General features: G+C 46.6%; 1 protein-coding gene across 1 annotated transcript in view; it reads right to left on the bottom strand.

Moving 5' to 3' along the window:
* STAU2 (staufen double-stranded RNA binding protein 2) overlaps positions 1-8797 on the bottom strand; it is a 106436-nt gene extending 97639 nt beyond the window's left edge. The window contains exon 1 of the mRNA XM_065400130.1: positions 8736-8797. The gene's annotated coding sequence lies outside the window, so the exon portion shown is untranslated. The remainder of the gene's footprint in view (positions 1-8735) is intronic.
* Positions 8798-12996: the final 4199 nt, after the last annotated feature.

The raw sequence follows: 12996 nt of genomic DNA, 5'->3' as shown, positions 1-12996 counted from the left end.
ATCAGCAACTAAGCCATGTATGCAGAAGGATTTCCCTGGAGACTGACTGAAATGTTGGGGCATTGACTGGCTATAGCTGTGTGTGGGAGGCAGAAAGGCAGGCAGACAATAAGAAAAAGCCAACAGAAAGGGTGAGCAATCATCCTGAGTATGGCTCTGAGAGGGAGCAGAGAGAGGGCTCTTTGGGAGACTAGACTGGCTGCAAAGGCAGGTTTGGAAACGGCAAGCCAGGAAACTGCCAACTGTTATTTGTTCCTACTGTGTTCAGGGAAACAGAACTTTATGTACATTCTTTGTAAATAAATATGATTGCAACAAATACCTAACTCATATAATCAATTTCCCCCCTAGTGAAAGCAACCCAAATATTGGCTAACCACTCGGGCCAAAGGGACAACAATACTAGATATTTCACAGAATTATATCTCTGCTTAATTTTCATTGTACCTTTAAATGCATGCTGCCAGCTCATTCTAGCAGTAAATTACCAAAGGAAAGTAGGGGCCCAGTCCTCCAGATACTAAGTGCCCTCAGCTCCCCTTGGCCTTGCACAAGGCACTCAGCAACTCACAGAACAAGGTCCTACGGACCTGGACGCTCAAAAGAGAGGGATGTAAGCTAGCTAACTAAGAAAAAATGTGACCCGAACCAGATGACATTGCTATCCTATGGGGCCCTTTCCAACTCATTTTATTCCAGCATGTGACAGCGCTCATAGCAAATATAACACAACAAGCTTTCCTCCAGTTAATAGTAGGGCTTAAAAAATCCAATCACCTACCCACAGTAGCCTGTGGGAAACTCATTTTTTCAACCTGTGAACAGGCAGCACCAGTCCTCCTTTGCCGCTCATAGCTTTTGCAAGTAGCTGCACCACGAAATTAACAAGACTAGTAAGTTTCACGACTACCATACAGAACTACACAGCAGTGAAACTGTCACAAATGATGACAGGTTTCAGAATGGTAACCGTGTTAGTCTGTATCAGCAAAAAGAATGAGGAGTACTTGTGGCACCTTATAGATGTCACTTCACCGTGTAGCACCCTGGTAGAAACCCTTCCAGTCTGCCTTTTTCCAGCATGTAGGAATAGCAGCAGTGGTGAGCTGGAGCTGGTTCACGCGAGCAAGCCGGTTTAGAACCGGTTGTTAAAGGGGTGGGCAAACTCCGGCCCGCAAGACCGTCCTGTCCGGCCCGCCTGAGCTCCCGGCTGGGGAGGCTCCCCCAGCCTCTCCCCCGCCTCCCCTCCTCTCGTAGAGCCTCAGCGTGCCGCGCCACCGGCGCCAGCACTCCGGACCGCTCCTGGGCAGCTCTGCAGCTCCTGCCGCTTTGAGCGGCATGGTAAGGGGGTGGGGCTGTGAGCTCCAGCGGCCGCGCGGCATCCATACACGCTGCCCTGAGCAGCATAGTAAGGGGGCTGGGCCGAGACTGGGAGGAGGGGTTGGATATGGGGCAGGGAGCGGTTGGAGGGGGCGGAGGTTCTAGGGGGGTGGTCAGGGGATGGGGAACGGGGGAGTTGGGTAGGTGTGGGAGTTCCGGGGATCTGTCAGGGTGGTGGTGGATGGGGTCGGGGCAGTCAGGGGACAGGGAGCGGGGTGAGTTGGGTAGGGGGGTGGGATCTTGGGGGGCAGTTAGGGTGGGGGGGTCTCAGGCTTGTACTCACCGGGCAGCGCTTAATAACGGTTCCCTACCGGGTCTTCGGCGGCACTTCGGTGGCGGGTCCTTCACTCGCTTCGGGTCTTCGGCGGCACTGAAGGACCCGCCGCCGAAGTCCCGGTAGGGAACCAGTTATTAAGATTTTGGCAGCTCATCACTGGATAGCAGAGTAACTATGCTTCTCAGTAGTGCCTTGGCCCTGGACTCATCAATGGCATCCCTGCCCTCCTTTTCATACCTGTCTCTAGCTAGTAAGTTTAGTCCCTCATCAGGTGAGAGTCTGGTAAATTTATTCAAACTGTGATTCTACCCAGCACTAAGATTTTTCTCCCGTGTTAAAATATGACAGAGAAAATATGTTAAAAGGTTATGGGAATATGGCAATACTGGGACTGCTAAATAAGAGGATATTGTTCTAGATGGCCCCTATTGAACCAAAGGAAAACATGCAACACATCACAGTTGGGTACACTGTAATGTTGGGCTGCAGAATTCAGTATTTGGAAGCATTCTACTTACATGATTAATACACTAACAGATCCCTAAGTTACTCTTGGAGTAAAGTATGCACCAGCCATGCCTGCTTTTTACAGCCATGCACAGCTGGCACACACTTTTCTGTTTTCATTATGTTCTGATCCTAATATTACACGGCCATAAGTAGCTTTCTCGTATTGGTCCATAGTTGTGACAAGTGAAATTATTTTTTCTAAATACTGTCCAGGATGATGCCTGGTAAGACCATTTTTCAGATTCTCCATTGAAGCTTTGATCTTTTAGTATAAACATAAGTGTACTTCAGATAAGACTGTTCCCAGGTAAGAACACAGTCAACTTTAAGGAAAACATTTAGTAGGAAACCTATCTGTTCTCAGAACTGAACAAAGTACCTTGAACTATTAGCAAAAGTCCTAGGTCTAATTTATACTTAAAAGTCTTTCCACTATAACTATTTCAGTTATGGGTGTGATTTTACCAACAGAGTTATACTGGTAAAAGCCCTAGTGCGCATGCAGTTATACATATGTAACATTTAGATGAAAAAAACTAGAAATATACATGTTAATTTTGTAACACATTAAATTGATTAAAAGCTGGCTAATTAATAGATCTCAAAATCTAATTGTAAATGGGGAAACATTGGCTCTTGGCCGACACTATTTAACATTTTTTATTAATAACCTGGAAGAAAAAATAAAGTTTTTAATCAGTGATAAAGTTTGAGTAGGAGTAGAGAAGCTATTTTACTTGTGTATTTGGCACTGGTTCGACTGCTGCTGGAATACTGTATTAGGTTTTGGTATCCACAGTTCAAGAAGGATGTTGAAAAACTGGAGAGGGTTCAGAGAAAAACCACAAGAATAATTATAGGATTAGAAAATCTGCCGTATAATGATAGACTACAAGAGCTCAATCTATGTAATTTAACAAAGAGAAAAAGTAAAGGGATGACTTGAGTGCAGTCTATAAGTATTTACATGGGGAACAAATACGTAATAATGGGCTCAATATAGCAGAGAAATGTATAACGATACAATGGCTGGAAGTTGAATGTTAGCTAAATTCAGATTGGAAATAAGGTTTAAATTTTTAATAGTGAGAGTATAATTAATCGTTGGAACGTAAAGATTCTGATGGATTCTCCATCACTGACAATTTTTAAATCAAGACTGGATGTTTTTCCAAAAGATAAAGCTCCAGGAATTATTTTTTGGGAAGTTTTCTGGCCTGTTTTATACAGGAGGTCAGACTAGATCGGGGTCCCCAACGCAGTGCCCGTGGGGCGCCATGGTGTCTAAGTGCGCCTGTGTACTGGCCGGCGGACGAGCATCCGCCAAAATGCCACCGACAAGCAGCGTCATCCAGAGGCATCGCCACCGAAATGCCGCCGATTTTTGGCGCTATTTCGGCGGCGACGCCTCTGGATGACGCTGCTTGTCGGCGGCATTTCAGTGGCGACGCCTATTGACGTTGCCGCTTGTCAGTGGCATTTCGGCAGATGCTCGTCCGCCGCCATGGTCCTCCGTGGTTCATCGTCTGGCGCCCGCCAGACGAAAAAGGTTGGGGACCACTGGACTAGATGATCACAATGATCCCTTCTGTCCTTGGAATCTACGGTATAAACGTGACATATTGGTATAGCCAGAGTGGCATAAAGCACCTGTATACCAATATAATTCCATCTACACTAGGGGGATATACTGCTTTAACTATAACGGTATAGTTAGGGGTACAGCGTTCTAGTGTAGGCAAGCCCAAAATATGCGACCAGCTGCCCAATCTGATCAATGCCCAAACGATTCTGGAATTCTAATTTGCAAAACCCTCAACCGCTTGATTTGTGAACATAATACAGTTTAAAAAAAAAAAAAAAACCACTCCAAGAGGCATGGTTAGGTAGTCTGAACACGGGACTGGGAATCAGTAACTCCAGTGTTCTGATTTTAGAGCTAATATCTCATTCTCTGATTTTAAGCTAGTCAGTAAATCCCTTTGCCTCAGTTTCTCCATCTATAAAAGGAAGGCAATTTGAACCTCCCTCATAGAAGGATTGTGAGTAATAACGTTTATAAAGTGCTTTGAAGATAAAAAGTTCAAAGAACTGTTATTGGCCAAGCAAAGGGAGGCCTAATACTCAACTCTATGGCATTTCTCATTTTGTCTGTTATTGATATGAAACTGATTAAACAATGAAGATAAGAAGAGCAGCAGATTAGATGATTTAACAATAAAATATAGGCTTAGTGGCACTATCCTGTAAAGTTGCTACAGGTTATGAGACAATGTTCCCGTCCTTCTGACTACCACCTCAGCTTACATAAGCAACAAAGTATGCGACCCTTCAGTCATATACAACTGCTGGAAAACATTTGGTCTACAACTCATAAAACCTGCTTCAAAATTACATTAGATATTTTAGAAAGATAAAGTTTTTGGCAGAAAAGCATCAAAGGATTGTAAGTGTACACTTTTATTTAACAAAATAGAGTAGATTTCTTCTTTTCAAAGATAAATTTATAGCCATAGTTCAGGCAGGTCAACACAAACTATCTAGAGGGAATGTGACAGGTGCTGCATTTCCTAGTGGTTGGAAAAGCAACTTTAGAAGCCAAAGATCTGGCTCCGCCACTGATTCATGGTGTAACCTTGGGAAGTTCACTTACTATTCCACTTTATAAATAAAGACATAGTACCTGATTCATGTCTCTCATTTATATCAGTATAAATCAGGAGTAAGTCCACTGAAGTCAACAGAGGCACATTTATAAAACTAGGAAGATAGGAAAATCAAACCTATGGTCTCTGCCCCCAAGAACAGTCTAAGTGAGCTATGCCATTGATTTAGTATGTTAGCTTGGGGCACGTCACTTAACTTTTCTGTGTTTCAGTTTTCTCAAGTGTAAAACTGAGTTAACAATTCATCTTTGTAAACCACTTTCAGATTTCAGGATGAAAGGTTACTCAAGTACATGCTACTATTATTATTATTATTATTATTCAAAAAACTGTTGGGAGACTGAGTTACTCAGATTGGTACAGAGATATATAAAGCCTTTCAAAGATTTATAGTCTGAATCTAGCACAAATTGTTTATCACCACTGGCTGTATAACGGCTTATGTTAAATGAAGTGGTGGCGTCAATCCAGTATCTAGTGGCCAATATCCACATCACCGTTGGACATCTCCACAGAGAACCCTGAATGAGCATGAGAACCGAGGTCCACTGTAGTGGGGCCCTTCAAAGCATTCATCAACTGGTTAAGATTCATCAACTGGGCAGCACTGGAAATCTAGCACTGCTGCCAGCTTTCCTTAAGTAAAGCACATCTGGCACCTTTCGTAAGCACTACAGTCACACAAAAACCTGATCAGCAAAAAAAGGCTTTGTCTACACTAAGAAAACTTTTACTGGTATATTAATGCAGTTATACAGAAGCAAACCCCTTAATGCACTGCACCAGCACAGAGCAGAGTTTACCTTGCTGCAGCTTAATCTGGTAACACACCAGAGATACATCAGCATAAATCCACTTCGCATCAGTTTACTCATGAAGTATGTACTCACTTATGTACTCATGTAGTTATACCTGTCAAAATTTCCTTCATGGAAGCAGAGCCTTGCGAGGGTATGGTGATTCCTGTACATTCACCACTGACAGTTCTGTACAGCATAGAGGCCTGCATTTCTAACCCTAATAACTGCAAAGCAAACCCTCCAAATGTGACCCAAAGAAACAGAGTTTGCTGTGAGGATGAGTGTCACTGACTTCCACATGTACCTCCATTTTCAGGCTAGCTGCACTGCAGGGAAATTCACCCTCAGAGGACAACAGGCAGTGTCTTCATGAGTGGGTCTTCATAGAAGCCCTACCAGCAGAGGGTGCCTGGGAAAAAGCACCCTCTGCTGTGATGTTCTAGACCAGGGGTGGGCAAACTTTTTTTTCCTAAGGGCCACATCTGGGTATGGAAATTGTATGGCGGACCATGAATGCTCATGAAATTGGGGGTAGGGGTGTGGGAGGGGGTGAGGGCTCCGGCTGGGGGCGTGTGCTCTGGGGTGGGGCCAGAAATGAGGAGTTCAGGGTGCAAGAAGGGGCTCCAGGCTGGGGCAGGGGTTTTGGGTTGCGGGGGGTAAGGGCTCCAGCCGGGCTGTGGGGTGGGGCCAGGGATGAGGGGTTTGGGATGCAGGAGGGTGCTCCAGGATGGGACCGAGGGGTTCAGAGGGCGGGAGGGGGATCAGGGCTAGGGCTGGGGCAGGGGGTGAGGGCTCCAGCTGGGGGTGCGGGCTCTGGTGTGGGTCCGTGGATGAGAGGTTTGGGGGTACAGGAGGGGGCTCCAAGCTGGGATCAAGGGGTTCGGAGGGTGGAAGGGGGATCAGGGCTAGGGCTGGGGCAGGGGGTTCTGGGGTTGCAGGCTCCGGGCGGCACATATCTCCCGGAAGCAGCGGCATGTCCCCCCCTCTGGCTCCTACGCGGAGGCACGGCCAGGGGGCTCTGTGTGCTGCCCTGTCCACAGGCGCTGCCCCTGCAGCTCCCATTAGCCGGGAACCGCAGCCAATGGGAGCTGCAGGGGCGGGGCTTGGGGCAGGGGCAGCATGCAAAGCCCCTGGCTGCCCTTTTGCATAGGAGCTATAGTGGGGACATGCTGGCTGCTTCCCAGGAGCTGCACAGAGCCACAGCACGTGCAGAGCAGGGCAAGCCCCCAACCCTGTCCCCGGCTGGAGTGGGGCAAACTTCCGACCCCGCTCCCCAGCGAGAGCTCGAGGGCCGGATTAAAAGGTCTGATGGGCCGGATGTGGCCCGTGGCCCATAGTTTGCCCACCCCTGTTCTAAACACATCTCCTCCCAAGCTGGTGATGGCAAATTTCCCATCTAGGGTGACCATATTTCCCAAAGGGAGAACAGGACACCAAGTGAGGCTAGCCCAAGCCCCCCTGTCCCGCCAGCGTGGGGCTGGCCCAAGCCGCTCGCACAAACTCTGCTCCCCAGCGGGGCAGGTATCGCTGCTCACCAGAGCCCTGCCTGCTGCCCGCATGAGGCTGAGGCTGGGGCTGGTGTAGCTGCTCACCCAAGCCCCACCTTCCCCCTGTGTGAGGCTGGGGCTGGTGCCGCTGCTCACTCAAGCCCTGCCTGCCCCCCAGCCCGAGGGGCTGGCACCCCCGCTTGCCCCTCTCCCATTCCTCCACACCAAGCTTTTTTGACAAAAGGAGGCATTTGATCAGTTGGCAAGAGCTAACAGGAAAAATGCCCACTTTTGAAAAAAAAAAAGTCAGGATGGCCAGGACAGGGCTTAAAAAAGGGACTGTCCCAGCCAAAACAGGACATATGGTCTGCACCATACCAGCCCAGGACCCCAACAAAGCAGGTTTGTGAGGGCTTTTCACTGCTGTCATCAAAGCCTGGATTACATTGACAGAAGTCTGAGTACCTTGGGGCTGAATATAGCCCAACAGCACTTTAAAAAAAAAAAAAAAAAAAAAAGCTGTGAATTCCCCTCCTGACCTCTGGTAGTACTGGCTCCTAACCTAACTATGCAACACAAATGTCAGTGTTAACTATTTCACTGTGAATCACTTTATAGGAGGAAAAACACCTATCTATTCTGAGAGCATAAGAAAGTTTAGGCTTGTTAGGAAAGTTTAGGATTTTAGGTGAAGTCAGAGTACAGCACAGCTTTACTTTTAATCTATTGCGCAACCAATACAGCATACAAATAATATATTGTAAGGCTGTTTTTATCGTTCTAAAGCACTAGTTTAATATGGTATTTTAAAATCTGTCTCGAACCTTGGAAAACAGATTAGCTAATGGTCTTTTATAAGTAAGTAATTTGAATCATGCCACAGTGAAATGTGGCAGTGATAGAGCTGAAAAGGCCACACTGGAAAAAAAAGGCGTGCTTTGGCCATAGAAAACTACTTCACAGATTTAATACAGGCCTGATGCAATATGCAGCCAACCCGCAATTCGAGAGGTACTTCCACAGTAAATAATCAGTCTCCTATCTTATCCCCCCACCAGCTGCAATAGCTGAGCTGTTATTCCGCGCAGAGCAACTATAATCCGAGGCATTTCACGTGAGAGCGGACTGAGCCGGGAGGCCGGCTGGGAAAGGAGCTGCATCAACCGGTGCATCTGCCGGGGGCGGGGAGGCTGCAGCATCGCCCGCCTCGAGAGGCGCCGGGAGCCCTACGGGCAGAGGCGAGACATGTGTGGGGCGCGATCCCCTGAGCCGCCCGCCCCAGAGCCGGGCTCAGCGCTGGGGGGCCCATGAACGCCCTGTGCCCCACGGGAGGGAAGCAGCGTTTACCTGGGAGGGGGGGAGAAAACAGCTCCTGCCCTGCCCGGATCAGCGCCTCCCCTCCTCCCCCAGCAGCGCAGTGGGGCCGGGGCCGCGGTGTGACCCGGGGCGGGGCCGGCAAAGCCGCCTGCTCCCCAGTCCCCCAGTCCGGGGCAACCGCCGCCGCGAGAGCGAGGTCCCTGGCCTCACGGCTGCGGAGCCCCCTCGGCACAGGTGGCCACTACCCCGCCTCTTGCCGGGCGGGGGGGGCCCGGCCGCCCCCCGCGGGCCCGGTTACCTGGTTCCCGGGGACACTTTGGAGACGCTTCCAACATCGGCAAACACTAAAGAGAACTGACCCCGCCGCGGCCGCCGGCCCCAACCACTCCGCCCCCCCGCGCCCGCCGCCAGCCCCGCCGCCTGCCTCCGCGCCCGCCGCCAGGCCCCCCGCCCGCGGCCCGCCTCCCCAAGGCCGCTGCCGCTCTCTCGCGGCCCCCGGACCCCGGCGGGGAGGCCCCCAGCGCAGCGCCCGGCCCGCCGCTCCCCCCCGCTGCCGCAGCGCGAATGGCCCCGTCCGCATCCCTTCCCCTGCGCCGCGCCGGCCTGGCGGGCCGCAGCCAGCGACCCCTAGTGTCAGCTCCGGGCAGCGCAGGGACCGCAGCAGCCGGGGCCCCGCTCGCTACAGCCGCCGGAGACGCCGTTCCCGGGTCACCCCGGGGCAGGGGCCGGGGCCAGCCGGTCGGAGAGCGCCGCGGCGGCCCTGTGCCCTGCTCGTGCCCAGCGCAGAGCCGCTGGGCAGGGCACGACTCACGGCCCCCGTGTTGGGCCAGCGCGGCTCCCTGGCTGTGGGGCAGGCGCAGGGGGCGCTGTGCCCGGGCCTTAGGGCTCACACCGCCACCATTTCGCCACGCGTGGCATTTAAAGCAGGGTTCCCAATCGAGTTAGGTCCTGGGCTACGTCTGCCTCTCCCCACCTTATGCTAAGCAAGGGGGCCCTGGTTCCTAGGGGCAGGAACAGCCGCATGGGCCTGTCTGCACTAGAAAAAAAGTGGTGTAAGTAATTCAAGAAAACACCTGGGACTAGATTCTGGCGGCATTCAGTGCTTTCCTGCCTGCAAAACATTATTACCCCCTTGCTAAGTTACTAAGGAGGTGCCACTGCTGTTTGTTTTTCATAACAACGTTTGAAGAAATTTTGATGAGCAATAAGTGTTTGAAAATTTCACAATATGGGACTTTCTACAAAACATGTAAACAGGGTGAGGTGCTGGCACCTGAGTCACTGGGCTATCACAGACTGACTAGCCTGCATAAGGAGTTACACAGTGAAATAACCCCAGGTACATTTATTTCAATTACCAGACCTTGATTTTTCACATCCCCTCTACAGTGAAGACTGGCTTCCTGTGAAATTCGACTTAGAGTCAGAGTGGAGGGCCAGAGGTGCCACCAGATCACCTAGTGTGGTCTGTTGATAATTTATACGGAACTTGTCAGAAAAGAAAGCTGAAAGGTGAATGTTTATAATTAACAGTTTTAAATTACACCTCTACCTCAATATAACACTGTCCTTGGGAGCCAAAAAATCTTACCATGTTATAGGTGAAACTACGTTATATCGAACTTGCTTTGATCCACCTGAGTGCGCAGCCCCGTCCCCCCGGAGCACTGCTTTACCGCATTATATCCGAATTTGTGTTATATCAGGTCACATTATATTGGGGTAGAGGTGTATTTAACCAATATACTGTTAACACTCAACACAGCTACCAAATTGTGTCATATTTTAATTTTCCACTGTTTAGAAGAATAAACTCTCTCTCTCTCTCTCTCTCTATATCACCCCCCTTGTCTCCTGACAAATTGGACTTTAAAAATGCAAATGTTGATAGAAAATCAAGTTGCCATTCCTAAGCTAATTTTCTATTTCTGGTTTTTAAAAGAGTGTCCTGCTTTTTTGGATTTTGCCTGTAATTCTTCCTACTTTTTCAGAGACAAAGTGGATGAGGTAGTATCTTTTATGGGACCAAGGTCTGTTAGTGAAAGAGAGAAGCTTTTGAGCCCTACCGAGCTCAGCATCAGGCTACAACTACACTGCATCCCCTTCTTTCAGGGAACATAACATGATATAGCCCGAGGAAACATGTTTTAAAGATTGGAAAAAGTGAGTAAACTGTACTGAAAGAAAAAAAAAATGGTGGGTTTTTTAAATATACTTTGTAGGTCTCATAGGTGATGTACTTCAATCTGTCTCAGCATTTAAGGCGCTCAACTTTGAAGAAATATTGTTGCCTGTAATCTAAGCACTATAGGACAGCCTTTCTCCTTCTCTCCCTCCCCCAAACCAATTATCAGAATGAATTATCAGAACATTGGAGGAAAAATATATATAAAATATCTTTAAGTGCCAACAGTGTATTCAGCACTTTTCCAGACAGTCTCTTCATTGAGGAGCTTAATATCTAAGACAGACCAGATAAATTAACTTAAAATATACAGTGAACCTCTAAATAAATCAAAGTCAAAATCAAATAATATCTAAAGGACAATAGTATATTTTCTTGTCTTGACAATGGACTTGGCCTGGAGGTGTGTTGTTAGCTAATACATTTCTAGTAGTATTATTCTGTGTCCTAAAAATGAGAACTCCTTATAATATACTTGTATGACATATGTTATAAGCCTTACACACAGCATCCCACCAAAGTATTTGTCTCAAGATCCATGTTCTTTTGTTTTCTTTTATGTTCTTCTTAAATATTTTTATAACAAGTTTGCCAAGAAGCACTGTAAGAGCTGTTTGATAGACATAGGGAAAGTAGCAGATGAAGAAGTGATTTATAATGTCTAAGAACTCATTAACAATCTTTCCCCCCTCATTTTACATATCCTTTTTTGTTTAAAATCCAGTCTGCACTACACACTCTACTATGTAAGAGTTCAATATAGTTGAACCTATTAATAGGTCTCTAGTTATAGCAGCATCCCATCTTTCAGTCTAGTTGGGGGCCCTACGTGTTTTAACCATGGTGCCAAGCTGTATTTAAGGCATTAGCACAATTTATAGACACTTCAAACATGGTTATGCTCCTGCCTGTGCTGCAAGATGGGACTTTTGCTGTAATTATGGGAGGAGTTAACACTAGTAACTGGATGCCCCACACATGTATCTTTGTAATGTAGACAGAATCCAAATTACCTTAGATAAGTGAAATTTAAAAAAAACTATTTACTTTTCACTATTTGTAATGTTAGCTTACCTTAAACATAACACAATTTCTAGTCAATTTTCCTTTTTTGGTTTTTGAGCACTAGCACACAGCTGCTATGTTTAGAATCAACAGTTCTGGGGACTATTTAAACACTTTCCAATTATATTTTTAAAAGTTCATAAAAACATTTATGCTTGTTATGTTTTGTAAATTCCTTTTTCAAACATCCTAAATGTTGGGCCCAAACTTTCTCCCTTTTATATTTTTCTGATGTTAGCATACCTTTTTAGAATGTTTGAAACAAAATACAGTACAAGAACTTTCCATTCACTGCATTCTGCAAAGACAGACTCTGAAAAAGAAACTCTTGACCCAGGTGATTGTCAGCTTGTGAAATCTCTGTTCTGTACCGAATTGGGAAATAGTTTTGGCTAGGCTATGTCTAATACAATACTTTACTTAAAGTCCCCCAACTATTGCCACTACACAACGGTATGATGAAAGAGCTAACAGATACTGCAAGTGTTGTGGTGGTCTTTTTTTTTTTTTTTTTTTAATGTAAACTAAGTCTTCATTTAGAAAGTTTTAATAGGTTTACAATCTTGGCCATATAAATATCAGAGACAATACAATAATCAATACACTAATCATTAGAGAAACAAACAGCGATACAATCATTGGATCTTTCTACTTAACAGGGTGTTACCATGTTACAGAATGAGCATCTTTATAGTACCCATGACATGTTGTTTCTAGTGATTTTATTAAATTGAGTGAATTCTCTGATTACACTGCTCTATAGCCAAAATGCTTCTGAAATAAATGTAGTCGAACTTTACTAATTCTGGGTCACTGAGAACGAAAATGATGCTTAAAATTGTTGATTGGCTCTAGTTTTCAAGATATGCTATTGGGTCAGTATATACGACCCTTGACTTGGGAATGGCGGAGGATAAGTGAGTTATAAAGGGAAGGGATCTCAATTTAAACCAGAAATGACTAAAATACATCTTTGACTGGATCTACGAATAAATCTATGACTGGGTTTGGACAGTACTTGCTTTTTAGGCAAAACAATGAATGGTGCAATCTGAAGCTGGTATTGCGTCATACATGATATGAATTGCATCATGTTATTCCTAGAAGTCATGGATGATGCAATCATAACGAAGCTTACATCACTCTGCTGAACAAATTGCCCTATATCAGCTCTAGAAATCATACAGTGTCGTGCTCTCTTATTTGTCAGTGTTTGATTTTGCAAAGGGACACATTTCTGTTTAGCCAAAGTGAGCAGAGATGCCTCGTACTTGTGTGAACAGTGCAGATAACTTTTGCTATGTTTGTG

This window comes from Emys orbicularis, chromosome 2 (assembly GCF_028017835.1).
Source record: "Emys orbicularis isolate rEmyOrb1 chromosome 2, rEmyOrb1.hap1, whole genome shotgun sequence".
Lineage (NCBI taxonomy): Eukaryota > Metazoa > Chordata > Testudines > Emydidae > Emys > Emys orbicularis.
Note: the sequence above shows the minus strand (reverse complement) of the source record. Positions and strands in the feature narration are given on the sequence as shown.